The sequence below is a fragment of the Muntiacus reevesi genome, chromosome 15, assembly GCF_963930625.1.
Source record: "Muntiacus reevesi chromosome 15, mMunRee1.1, whole genome shotgun sequence".
Classification (NCBI taxonomy): Eukaryota; Metazoa; Chordata; class Mammalia; order Artiodactyla; family Cervidae; genus Muntiacus; species Muntiacus reevesi.
In genome coordinates, this window is record NC_089263.1 from 36,211,218 (window position 1) to 36,225,764 (window position 14,547).

Here is a 14,547-nt window from a genome sequence, read left to right on the forward strand (position 1 = left end):
CCAGTGATCTTTTAACTGTCTCTGTGGTCATATCTCTTCCCGAATGTCATACAGTTAGAATCATGCAGTAAGCTGCCTTTTCAGATTGGCTTCTTTCACTTAGCAATATGCATTTAAGATTACTCCCAATGTCTTGTCTTGGCTTAATAAGTCATTTCTTCTTACTGAACAGTAGCATTCGAGGTTATGGATGTGACACAATTTGCTTATACACTCATCTATTGAAAGATGTTTTGATTGCTTCTAAGTTTGGGCAGTTATGAATAAAATAGCTATAAATATTTATGTGCTGATTTTTGTGTTGGCATAACTTTTCACTTCCTTTGAGTGAATACCATGAAGTATAATTGCTAGGTCACATGGTAAGTGGGTAAGTTTTGTAAGAAATTGACCCTCTCTCCCAAAGTGGCATACCATTTTGCATTCCCTTCCTGTTGCTCTACATCTCAACCAGCTCTTGGTTTTCTCAGTAGTTTTGATTTTACCTATTCTAATAGATGTGTAATAGTATCTCATTGTAATTTCAATTTGCAATTTTCCAGTGACATGAAACTGAGCATCCTTTCATATGCTTAATTGCCATCTGTATCTTTTTGTCAAGATATCCATTCACGTCTTTTGCCTATTTTTAATTGGTTTATTTTCTTATTGATAAGGTTTAAGAGTTCTTTACAGGGCTTCCCTGGGGGCTCAGTGGTAAAGAATCCACCTGCAATGCAGGTGATGCACAGGAGATGCTAGTTCAATCCCTGGTTTGAAAGAATCTTGGTGTAGGAAATGGCAACCTGTTCCAGTATTCTTGCCTGTAAAATTCCATGGACAGAGGAACCTGACAAGTTACAGTCCATGGGGTTGCCCAGAGTCAGACGCAACGGAGCATGCATGCATGCAAGAGTTCTTTATATATTTCTTCAAACTAGTCCTTATTAGATAGAATTTTTGCAGATTTTCTCCCAGTCCGTGACCTATCTTTTCACTCTCTTAATACTGTCTTTCAGAGAACTGAACTTTTTAGTTTCAATAAAATATGACATCAATTTTTCTTTCGTAGGTCCTGCTTTTTAGTCATTGTATAATTTAAAAAGTCACCACCATACGTAAGGCCACCTAGATTTCCCCCCCCATTAACCTCCTAGGGTTTTTATGGTTTTGCATTTTGCATTTAGATCTAGTATTCATTTTCAGCTAATATTTGTTAAGGTATAAGGCATTGGGTCTAGATTCTTTTTTTTTTTTTTTTTTTTGCATGTGGATGACCAGTTATTGCAGCATCATTAGTTTAAAAGATTATTCTTTCTCCATTGAATTCCCTCTGTTCCTTTTTGTCAAGTAACAGTTAACTATATTTGCATGGGTCTATTTCCAGCTCATTTTATTTTCCATTAGTCTATTTGTCTATTCTTTCACCAATACCCTAATTTCTTGATTAATATACTTTTTAAACTGAGTCTTGAAGTTTCGTAGTGTTAGTGGTCCAGCTTTATTCTTCTACTTCAATTGTTCTTGGCCTTTTTGTATCTTTTGCCTTCACATGAGACTCCAGAATTAGTTTGTCAGTATCCACAAGATTACTCCCTGGGATTTGCATTTGAATTTCCCTGACTCTTCAGCTCAAGTTGGGAAGAATTGCCATTTTGATAATATTGAATCTGCCTTCCATATACACAGAATAGCCTCTGTTTCTTTAGGTTTTCCTTATTTTCTTTCAGTTTTTTTTTTTTTTTTTTAATTACCTTATATAGACTTTGAACATATTTTGTTAAGTTTATGCCTAAACATTTCATTTTTCTGTGCTAATGTGAATGCTACTATGATATTAATTTTAAATTCCAATAGATCATTGCTAGTATATTAGAAACCAATTTTTTTTTTATATTAAACTTCTTATCCTTCCGCCTTGGTATAGCTGCTAATTAGTTCAAGTAGTTTATTTTTGTTGTGGAATCTCTGGGATTTTTGTACAGTCATGTCATCTGCAAATGAAACATGTTTCTCTCTTCCACTTCTTTTATCTCAATGCATCTGCCAGGTCTTCTGGAACAATACTGAAAAGTGGTGAGAAGTGTGTATCTTTGTTTGCTCTTGATCTTTAGGAAGAAAACATCTCGTTTCTCACTATTAACTTTGATATTTGTTTTATTTTTGTTTTGATGTTATTTAATGAATTAATGGAGTCCCCCTCTAGTCTTAGTTTGCAGAGAGTTTTTCATTCTTTATTATGTTGTAATGGATTACATAATTTGGTTTTTGAATGTTGAACTAGCCTTGCTTGCATACATGGGATAAATGCCATTTGGTTTGATGTGCAATTCTTTGTATATATTGTTGGATTCAATCTGCTAATATTACATTGAGGAGTCTTGCACCTATATTCATGAAAGATATTAGTTTGTAGTTTTCTTGTAACATCTTTAACTGGATTTGGTAATAAGGTAATCCCGTCTACATAGAATGAGTTATATTTATTTTGTCTTTTTTTTGGAAAGTGTAGAGATAAGGTATAATTTCTTTTTTAAATGTTTGATAGAATTCAAAGGTGAATCTATCTGGGCCTGATACCTCTGTTTTGAAAGGCTATTATTTATTCAATTTAGTAGCTATATTTCTATGGGGAGATTTTCTATTTCTCCTTGTGTTATTTTTGGTAGAGTGTGTCTTCCAAGGACTAAGTCTGTTTCATCTAGGTCATCAAATTTTGGGGCATAGAGTTGTCCATAATATCCCTTTATTTTTCTTTTAAAGTCTGTGATATCAAAAGAGATGTTTGATCTTTAATTTCTGACATTAGTTATCTGCATCTTCTCTTTTCCTAATCAAGCTACAGGTTTATCAATTTTATTGATTTTTTCCGAGTACCATCTTTTGGTTCCGTTAGTTTTTATTGTTGTTTTCCTGTTTTTGAGTTCATTAGTTTTCATTCTAATTTTTATTATTTCTTTCCTCTGCTTTCTTTGAACCTGCTTTTCTTTTTTCCGGTTTTCTCAGGTATAAGCTTAAATAATTAATTTTTACATTTTTTTCTTTTCTAATACAAGCATTTGTTATAAATATTATAAGTTATTACAATTATAAATATTGTTATTATAAATATATGATTTTTAATGCACATTTTGTGCTTTATTTACTTTAAAATATTTAAAAACATTTCTTGATACTTCTTTTTGACTCATGTTTTAATAAGTGGGTTGTTTACTTTTCAAGTGTTCTGGTGTTTTCCTGTTACTGATTTCTAGGTTTTTCTTCCCACACTTTAAACACTTCATTCTACTCACTTCTTGTTTGTCTAGTTCTTGAAAAAGAATCCAGTGTTACTGGGTAAGACCCTTGGACCTTTATACACAAGGTCTATCCACACCTCCCCATCCCATCTTCTTAAAGATTTTCTGTCTCTGATCTTCTGAAGTTTGAATATGGTATGCTTATATGTAAATTTTGGGGGGAATAGTTTTGCTTGCTCTCTTTAATATCTGGGTCTGTGGTTTGGTGTCTATCATTAATTTTGGAAAATTTTTATTCATTATTTCTTTATTTTTAATTTTACTTATTTTTATTGAAGTATAGTTAATTTACAATATTGTGTTAGTTTCAACACAAATGTACTACAAAGTGATTCAAATATACATATATATACACACATAAATATATACATACACACAAGCACATGTATATATATGCATACATATGTATTTTTTTTCCAGATTCTTTTCCATTATAGATTATTATAAGATTTTGATTATAGTTCCCTGTACTATATAATGTCTTTGTTGTTTATATATTTCATATATAGTAGTATGTGTATATTAATATCAAACTCAAATATTTATTTTGTTCCTTTCTCTTTTCTTGTTCTGATATTACATTAACACTTCTGTGGTTATCCCAGGTTCCTATTCTATCTTTTACATTTTATACTTTTTTGTGTGTCTACATCATGGGAGTCTCTACTGACATTTCTTTAAACTCACTGACTCTTTCTCTGCCTGTGTTCAACATATTAATGAGCCCATCAGAGGCATTCTTCATTTTGGTTACAGTGTTTTTAATTTCTGGCATTTCCTTTTCTTTCTGAAAATTTCCATCTCTCTGCTTATAGTACCTATATTTTCTCACATGCTGTCCACTTTTCCTGTTAGACCCTTTAGCATAGTAATTGTAGTTGTTTTGAATTCCTGATAGGATAATTTCAACATGTCTGTCATATCTGAATCTGATGCTAATGCATGTTCTGTCTCTTCAAATTGTGTTTTAGTGTGCTTTGCAAATTTTTGTTGCAAGTGGAACATGTACTGGAAAAAAGAACTGAGATAAATGTGCCTTCAATGGCAGGGTTTATGTTTGTCTGCCTAGAGGTCGTCGTTGTTGTTCAGTCACTAAGTCATGTCTGACTCTTTGCGACCCCATGAACTGCAGCACGCCAGGCTTCCCTGTCCTTAACTATCTCCCTGAGTTTGCTCAAACTCATGTTCATTGAGTTAGTGTTGCCATCCAACCATCTCATCCTCTATCAGCCCCTTCTCCTCTTGCCTTCAATCTTTCCCAGCATCAGGGTATCTTCCAATGAGTCAGTTCTTTGCATCAAGTGGACAAAGTACTGGAGCTTCAGCACCAGTCCTTCCCATGAATATTCAGGCTAGAGTTTAGGCTGTTTTCTGTAGCTGCAGGTATTGGAAGTAAAGTTTGCTCTGATGTCCTCCTCCCCCTTTTTGGCTCCTCTGTTGTGTTTTTCTACAGTGTTCTTGAATGAAGTTCAAGATATATATTTCTCTCAATTGTATCCCCCCATTATTATACAGGAGCTCTACTGATGTGGTTGTAAAGTTGGGTATTTCTTTTCCCCCACTTGGAAGCCCAAGGTGGCTGGAGTTGGTCTTTTCCTTTGCCAGGGTCAGTTAGGCTCTGGTAAAATAGTTTATCTTGAGGGCAGTCCTTATTAAGAAGAATAGGATATTCTGGGAGTGTTTCAAAATGGCTACTTTCCTCCTGCTGGAAGCATAAGTTTATTTTTCTCTGATCATTACAGTGAGAACCTGTAGGACTCCTGAAGGTAAAGCTCATAAAAGTGCAGGAGCTCCCTAAGACTGTCCTCTGCCCCTGGAATTTTTAACTCTCAGACTTGCCCACACTGAACCTCCAACTCCTAGTCAACCACAGTTACGTTTTTCTAAACCAGTACAGGTTCCTGTGGAGATTTCTGTTCTGCCAAGTTTTCAGTATTTCTATCTGCTTGTCAGTCCAATTGTGTGGGGAGTGGTTTCCCTTAACCTTAATCTTCTGGTAGACTTAAGAAGAGTTGTTGATTTTACAGTCATGTTATTTCTCATGAGAATCAGTGGTGATTTCCAAGCTCCCTGTATGCCTGTTCAGAAACTATATTTCTCTTGTAACTAGTGCCCTGGTACCTTTTGAAGGAGTATAAAGTCATAAAATGTATGTCAAATAAAATAATTCTCTGAGACCACTTATCACTAATGTCAAACTCCTTAAAATGTAGAGCAATTTCTTTTTGTATCTTCCATATGCGCAGCATCTAAAAGCATTTTCAGTGAATAATAATTTAACTTGCTTTAAAAGCATGGCTTTGTGGTCTGAACCAGCAGTCTTAGGTAGTCTCAAACTTCTTAAACTAAAGAAGAGAAGGCCCTGAAATAAACCGCTTCATTTTCATTTACTTCACACCATACTTAGAAGAAAGATAGGCACCAGAGAATAATGACAGCCATGAAAATAATGAGGCACTGAAGGATGTCCTGATATAACAGATAACTTTTCCCTTTTGAGATGTCTTTACTTAACATTTTGTATAGAGCTTTGCAAGAAATAATTCAAGCTAAATTCATAAATACAAAGTAAAATAGGTGGAGATAAAGAGTTATTTTATCAGGAAACCGTTTAGATGGTTCTAGTTAGTTTGCAATCTTTCTTTTGCTGCCTAGTCTCATTCTATAAAGACTGGATTCCTAGGGTACAAAATGTCTCTCTTTATGCTTCCTCACCATTTAGCATCCTTATGAGAGGATTCACCACAGAGTTCTTCAAAGGGGAGCAATTCAGCACCCCAGGGCTAGGCCAGCAGCAGCGCTTCCCAAACCATCATCAGGCATTTTTAAGAATGAACAACAGCTCTCCAGGAGGCGTAGTGCAAATCCAGCCCTTTAAACTCATTTACTTTAATTGCGTAACATTTTAAATACTGCACGCCAGTGAGAGGCAGGTGGATCAGCAGGTGCAATGTGGCGATCTGCCAATAATGGCATCAGAAAAACAGTCCCTTACAGAGGCAAGAAGCAAAAGAGACTGAGTGAAGAACTCCTCTGAGCTTAATATCTATTTCATCCAGTAATTGCAGCAGAGGGGAGGATTTCCAAGCAATCTAAACCAAAGCTGTTTTATTCATTTTTAGCTGTGCCTTTTTTTTAACAGGGGAGGTCTCAGAAATAGAATTTTGGTCCAAATTCAGCCAAGTCCTTTCTGCATTCATCCTAGTGAAACTCATTTATGAGTAAAGATGTTAAAAGAGAAATCATGAAAGCAGATGTTTTCTTTTTAAAGTTGTTTTTTTTTTGTTTTTTTTTTTTTTTTTTTAAGAACAATCTGAAGCATATCATGCTAAGTTTTATGTTGGGGGTATTAATTTGACCCAAGTAAAATTTGAAGGCAAATTGTTAAAGGAATTCATGAGATTAATTTCTAAACTTATAATAAACTCTAAACTACATGAACCTTCTATTTTTCCTTTCATTGGCTCTCTTTATATACAAAGAAGAAAAACTGTGCAGATAATGTGTAAAAAGAGTATAAAAATAGTTTTAAAACTATTAAAATTAGATATTCATGAAAATTTTCAAATTGATTAGAGGTAGATAAATGAACACAGAATTGGGAACTCGATCTTTTTGTTTATAAAAACAGGCAATTCATGATAATGTTTTTTTAATCACAGGCATCATTAATTAAGATTTTAAATATTTTGATCAAATTGAGTTTTGAAGTTAAAGTGATGGTTAGTGGAGAGAAGTGAATGCTTTGTTTATTGAACACCATCTCTATTTCAGGCTTCCTTTTTGCCAAAGTGCAACTCTGTTGAAGTTTATACAGAAGTGGCAGTTAAAGTGTAATCATATAAGATATTCTCAGCAGCAGCTCAAAATAATTCAGAGTAAGACAGAGGAGGAAAACAGAGGTGTAGAGTTACTACAATTTTAAGATCTATTTGTCAGGCCCTGTGGTTTATCTGTTTCATCTATGTATTCTGAAAGCAGATGCTATTCATTCTGCTTTTCCTTTGTGTTAACTGAGGCTAAGCCAGACGGCCATTGGGGGGTGTACAACAGTTTCCAATAATTTCATCTGTATGCCTCAGTGAGCTATTTGCTTGACACACATGCTTTGAAAATATATCAATAATTTAGGGATGATGTGATAGGCAATGAGGGTTTCCCTTCATATTTATTGTACTACCAAGACAATGGCAGTAATGAAACCCCTAAAAAGAGAGAGGCCTGTAGAAAACTATAAATGGTAATATTCAGAGTCCTGCCTACATGTAAGTTATAAAGAGGGTGTAGACAGCTATACTTTCTCTAATTTCGGCCTTTTACTTCTGTAGTACCACTTGATAAATCAAGACATACCTTCCACTTAAATACCTCCATCTCTAATACTGTACAAGCTTTTATTTTTCCCCTGATCACCATGCAATCCAATATTTTCTATTAACTTACACTCACCCAATTCATAACTCACCCTTTCATATCATTAATCAGGGTATCCTTTCAATCATGGCAGTACACAGGGAGGAGTGCAGGCAAAACAGCGATGTAAAAACATATCTATTTCACACCGAAATGAAAGTGAGATCAGAAAAGTAAACTTGTATCATAGAAAACTTTACATGGCATAATGTCCTCCCAATCTGCCGATCCCCATAGCCAGTAATGAGAATTGCAATTTACATCATTTTTCTAAAAAGACATCTAGAGTAGCTTACTCTTTTGCTTCTGATGTTGAAAACTGTTTCTGATGATATTTAAGTATCTGTCCTCTCTGCCCCAGCACTCATAGTACCCTGAGTAATCTTATTGGCAGCAGTAGGAGGCCTGAAGCCAAGTCAGGCAGATGCAGGAAGGAACATTCCTGATTGCTGACAAGGCCTCTTGGAACCGCAAATCTGTTATGTAGGGATTTGAGGCTTCTTACCAGATATCAAGTGAAAACAAATGACTGGCTTAACGTTTGTGATGTTCTGTCATTTGAGTAGTGAAAGGTTGGTTAAATGATTATCCAGTCTGTGGATTAGCCAGACTGTAGCTGCCATCCCAACATTATGTTACAGAACCAAGTGGGGTCCACTTACTCTCACACAGTAAGCCAATCTATTGACACTGGGGTGCAGTGAAGAAAGCGGTGTCTATTGCAGGGCTTTAAGCAAGGAGACCAGGGCAGCTAGAGCTTAAAAGACCTGAACTCCCTAAAGGCTTTTAGGGAAAAGTTTATAAAAACAGGATGAGGAAGGGGGCTTGTGAAGTGTGTGATCAGCTCATGGACACTTTTCTGATTGGCTGGTGGTGAGGTAACTGGGAGTCACCATCATTAAACTTCTGGTTCAGTCTGGGGGTCTACACTTGTGGGTGGCATACAGCTAAGTTCTTCCACCTGGTGGGGGTTTCAGTCTCTACAAAACAACTCAGAGACATTGTTCCAAATTGTACCTATAGTACTTGAGGGGGAACTCCAGGTACTTGGTTTTGTTTAATGGCTAAAGTATTATTATTTTGACTTTCTTGACTGTTTTCCTTTCTTTCTGGATTTTCTCACTGCTCTGATTTATTACCTTTCTACAGACAAAAGGCAGGTGGAGGACGTGAGGCTGGAGGGAGTCCTGTTCTGGGAGGCCCTGTAGGGTCCTGCTCAGTTACACTAGACATCTTAAAACTATTTTATTCCTTTAAGAAGGTTAAAAAAAGAAAAAACAAAGGGAAAAATAATCAGTCTACTTTTTCATTAATAGAGGTTCTGGATAAAAAAAGAAACTAAAACCAATATTGACGTATAATATGGATTTGATATATCAGGTTTTTAATTTCATCGAATGACAGGGTTGTTGAAATATTCATGTGGTGGAAGTCATCAGTCACATTTCCTAGTAAGTAAAAGAGTGGTATGGCATAATTTCTGTCTTTATTCTTGTGAACAACAGAATTTGTCTCAACACAGGTGATGCAGACGAAGTCAGAAAAGTTAAGTTGATCTCCAGTACAAGGGCCAAAGTTACCAAGCCTAAAGCATGTATAAATCTAGGATTGCAGAAAGAAAGAGTGTGATAGGAATGAGATAGATAAAATGAGTTTTAAGAATATGGGGAAACTTATTTTTTTGTTTGCATTCAATTTATAATGAGTTATTGACTATGCCAAAGGCTTTGACTGTGTGGATCACAATAAACTGTGGAAAGTTCTGAAAGAGATGGGAATAACAGACCACCTGACCTACCTCTTGAGAAACCTGTATGCAGGTCAGGAAGCAACAGTTAGAACTGGACATGGAACAACAGACTGGTTCCAAATAGGAAAAGGAGTACGTCAAGGCTGCATATTATCACCCTGCTTATTTAACTTATATGCAGAGTACATCATGAGAAACACTGGGCTGGATGAAGCACAAGCTAGCCTCAAGATTGCTGGGAGAAATACCAATAACCTCAGATATGCAGATGACACCATCCTTATGGCAGACAGTGAAGAAGAACTAAAGAGCCTCTTGATGAAGGTGACAAAGGAGAGTGAAAAAGTTGGCTTAAAGCTCAGCATTCAGAAAACTAAGATCATGGCATCCAGTCCCATCACTTCATGGCAAATAGATGGGGAAACAGTGGGAACAGTGGCAGACTTTATGGTTTGTGGTTCCAAAATCACTGCAGATGGTGACTGCAGCCATGAAATTAAAAGATGCTTACTCCTTGGAAGGAAAGTGACCAACCTAGGCAGAATATTAAAAAGCAGAGACATTACTTTGTCAACAAAGGTCCATCTAGTCAAGGCTATGGTTTTTCCAGTGGTCATATATGGATGTGAGAGTTGGACTATAAAGAAAGCTGAACGTCAAAGAATTGATGCTTTTGAACTATAGTGTTGGAGAAAACTCTTGAGAGTCCCTTGAACTGCTAGGAGATCCAACCAGTCCATCCTAAAGGAGATCAGTCCTGGGTGTTCATTGGAGGGACTGATGTTGAAGCTAAAACTCCAATACTTTGGCCCCCTGATGCGAAGAGCTGACTCATTTGAAAAGTCCCTGATGCTGGGAAAGATTGAGGGCAGGAGAAGGGGACAACAGAGGATAAGATGGTTGGATGGCATCACCGACTCAGTGGACATGAGTCTGGGTGGACTCCGAAAGTTGGTGATGGACTCATGGGGTTGCAGGTTTGGACACAACTGAGTGACTGAACTGAGGTGAACTAAATCTTCATGACAAAGAAAATCAATGATCGTATGTTGAAGATTTTCAAATTGTTGTTTCTGTGTTTTTGAGATATAACTGGCATACAACACTATTAGTTTTAGATATACATCATAATGATTCAGTATGTGTATATATTATGAAATGATCACTACAATAGGCTGGTTGACACCCATCACCATGGTTTCCTTCTCTGTACAGAAGCTTTTTATTTTGATGTAGTCCCTTTTGCTTGTTTTTGCTTTTCTTACCCTTGCTTTTGGTGTCATGTCCAAAAAACTCATTGCCAAGACCAATATGCCTCTACAGTTTTCCTAGGAATTTTACGGTTTTAGGCTTCATGTTTAAGTCTTTAACCTATTTGTGTTGATATCTGCATATGGTACAAGATAGTGATTCAGTTTCATCCTTTCAGAAATGGCTGTCCAGTTTCTCTGGTATCATTTATTGAGAAACTATCCTTTAAAGGGTTTTTAAATATAGATTTTATCAAATGTCTTTTTTTCATATGCAAAGAAAGCTAATCTAGTAGGGTTTTTTTTTGTAGTTGATGGGTTTGCTCTTCTACATTAATAGTTTTTTATATCAAATCATTCTTTCATTTTTAGGGTAAATATAATTTAATACTGATTCACTGTATTTCTCAATAAGAAAAACAATGCAAATTTAATTTTTAAAATTATTGCCAGTTTAAATTTACTAGTACTTTATTTTTTCCAATTTAAATCAACTAGTGTTTTATTTTTTTAAATATTTGAAAATTTTAAATTTACTAGTGTTACATTATTGCCAATTTATATTTTCCAGTATTTTATTTTTTAAAACATTTGCATATTTTTATTTATGCATATATTGTATAAATTGTCTCTAAGTTCATTTTTGTATCTTTTATCTGTTTTGAGTATGTTTGTTATTATTTGTGGAACTATTTAGGAGCATTATATTTCTTTTTTTTATATTTTGGAAGTCTTTACATTTCTTGATCTTTGTCTATCATTCCTTAGGTATGTAAAACAATTGACAAAGAACTAACAAGGCTGACTTGTTTTTCCATTAACTTATTCTTAGGTTTAATTATTTATAAAATATGTTAAGGTAAGACAAAGCATCAGAAACCAAGAGCAATATCATTCTTGACTTTAAGGAATTTACAGTTTGTGAAAAACGTAAGATCAAATGCAATCTAATGTCCTGGTTACCTTGATAGCATTTTAAAAAACTAACGTGAAAGATAAAGAGGAGATGAGATGGACAACATATAAATCATCGGGATGCCTCGAGGTCACCTGCCTCGAGGTGACATGATGGAGAAAAAAATACATAGAACTATATATATAGTTGACTCCCCTGGTGGTTCAGATGGTAATGAATCTGCCTGCAATGCAGGAGACCTGGGTTTGATCCCAGGTCAGGAGGATCCCCTAGAGAAGAAAATGGCAACCCGCTCCAGTATTCTTGCCTGGAGAATCCATGGACAGAGGACCCTGGCAGGCTACAGTCCATGGGGTCGCAAAGAGTCAGACTGTGTAGTATTATTAATTTAAAAAAAAAGGAAGTACTGACCGTTATTCTCACTATCCCCACAACGATAGGTTGAATGAAGGATAAAGGAACAATTTGAACAACAAAATAAGGAATCAGTCCCCAAAACCCAGAATGTGAGACATTCTTGTGTTCAGATGATCTTAAAATTAGTTCTTAAAAATCATGGCATTAAAGGAAAGAAATATTGGAGGAAGGTGGTCAAAGTACAAACTTGCATTTATAAGTACTAGGAATGTAAGGTACAGTATGATTACTATAGAGAATACCACTGTGTGAAATATAGGAAACATAAAAGGAGTAGATTCTAAGATTTCTCATGACAAGGAAATAGGTTTTTTTTTCTTTTATTTTTATTCTGTCTATATGAGATGATAGATGTTAGTCAAACCTACTGTAGTAATCCTTTCACAATATAGGTAAATCAAATCACTGTGCTGTACACTTTAAGTTTCTACAGTGATTATAAAATAAATAAAACTGGGAAAAAAACTCAATAAAGCTCAATAAAATTGGAAAAATAAAAGGCCTAAAAAAAGATGGAATTGTTATGGAGCAAAGGACACAAAACAGGTAAAGAAAATACAGTATATATACCTTGTTTGATCGTAATTTAAATAAATCAGTTATAAAGAAACATTTGTTAGGCAAGCTTAAAAATTTGAATATAGTCTGTAGTAGATTATTTTAACAAATTAATTTTGGCAAGTGTGATAGCATTAAGGTTATATTTTGTGTGTCCTTAGAAGTATTTACCTAAAAATTAAATGTAAAACAAACCAAAAAAAAAGTTGCTTTGGATTTGCTTTAAAATAGCAAATTACAGCAATGCTACAGAGAGAAAATTGGCAAAATAAAATATTTATTGGTACTGTATAATGAGTACATCAGGATTCATTATACTATTTTCTCATTTTTTTGATACTTGAAATTTTGCATGATAAAATATTTTAAAATACTAAAAGACCTGAGGCAAAGATAAATCTCTAATCTGAAATTATAAAGAAGAATTCCCTCATGGCGTTCAGAATATTGTTTATGTAAATGGACATTCTTTTTTAACCTGCTGCTAAGATGCAAGCTGTGCTATTTAGAATCAGTGATTATGTGCCATCTGAAAATAACCTTTGAAAAGACACTATAAGGCATTATACAAACAACATTCAAAAGACCTTATTCAGGACTCTTGATTATAAAATGCATTTTGTTAAATTATCACAAAGAAAGAAAGGACATAACAATAGGAGAGCTGTTTCATCCCCATTAACATTAGCAGATTTTTTTTTCCCTTATTTTTCAGAGAAAGGATATAAAACATAGCACCTAAATATTAGTATACCTTTCTGTGTAGCAGATAACTTTCATCTGAAAACAATTGCTATTGTTCAACCGCTCAGTTGTGTCCAACTCTTTGCAACACCATGGCCTGTAGCATGGCAGACTTCCTGTCCTTCACTGTCTCCTGGAGTTTGCGCAGACTTATGTCCGTTGAGTCAGTGATGCCATCCAATCATCTCATCTTCTCTTGCCTCCTTCTCCTCCTGCCCTCAATCCTTCCCAGCATCAGGGTCTTTTCCAGCAATTGGGCTCTTTGCATCCCATTGCCGAAGTATTGGAGCTTCAGCTTAGCACCAGAACTTCCAATGAATATTCAGGGTTGATTTACTTTAGAAATTACTGGTATGATCTCCTTGCTGTCCAAAGGACTCTCAAGAGTTTTCTCCAACACCACAGTTCGAAAGCATCAATTCTTCAGCTCTCAGCCTTCTTTATGGTCCAACTCTTGCATCCATACATGACTACTGGGAAAACCACAGCTTTGACTATATGGACCTTTGTCGACAAAGTGATGTCTCTGCATTTTAATATGCTGTCTAAGTTTGTCAAAGCTTTTCTTCCAAGAAGCAAGTGTCTTTTAATTTCTTGGCTGCAGTCACCATCTGCAGTGATTTTGGAGCCCAAGACAATCTGTCACTGTTTACATTGCTTCCCCATCTCTTTGCCATGAAGTGATGGGACCTGATGCCATAATCTTGGTATTTTGAGTGTTGAGTTTTAAGCTAGCTTTTTCACTCTTCTATTTCATTTTCACCAAGAGGTTCTTAGTTCCTCTTTGCTTTCTGCATTTGGTAAATCCTGCATATCTGAGGTTATTGCTATTTCTCCCAGCAATCTTGGTTCATGCTTGAGCTTCATCCAGCCTGGCATTTCACATGATATACTCAACATATAAGTTAAATAAGCACGGTGACAATATACAGCCTTGACATACTACTTTTCCAATTTGGAACCATTCTGTTGTTCCATGTCCATTTCTAACTGTTGCTTCTTCACCTGCTTATAGATTTCACAGGAAGCAGGTTAAGTGGTCTGGTATTCCCAACTCTTTAAGAATTTCCCACAGTTTGTTGTGATCCACACAGTCAAAGGTTTTGGTAGAGTGAATGAAGCAGATTTTTTTTCTGGAATCCCCGTACTTGCTTTTTCTATGATCCAACAGATGTAGGCAATTTGATCTCTGCTTTTTCTAAATTCAACTTTTGCATCTGG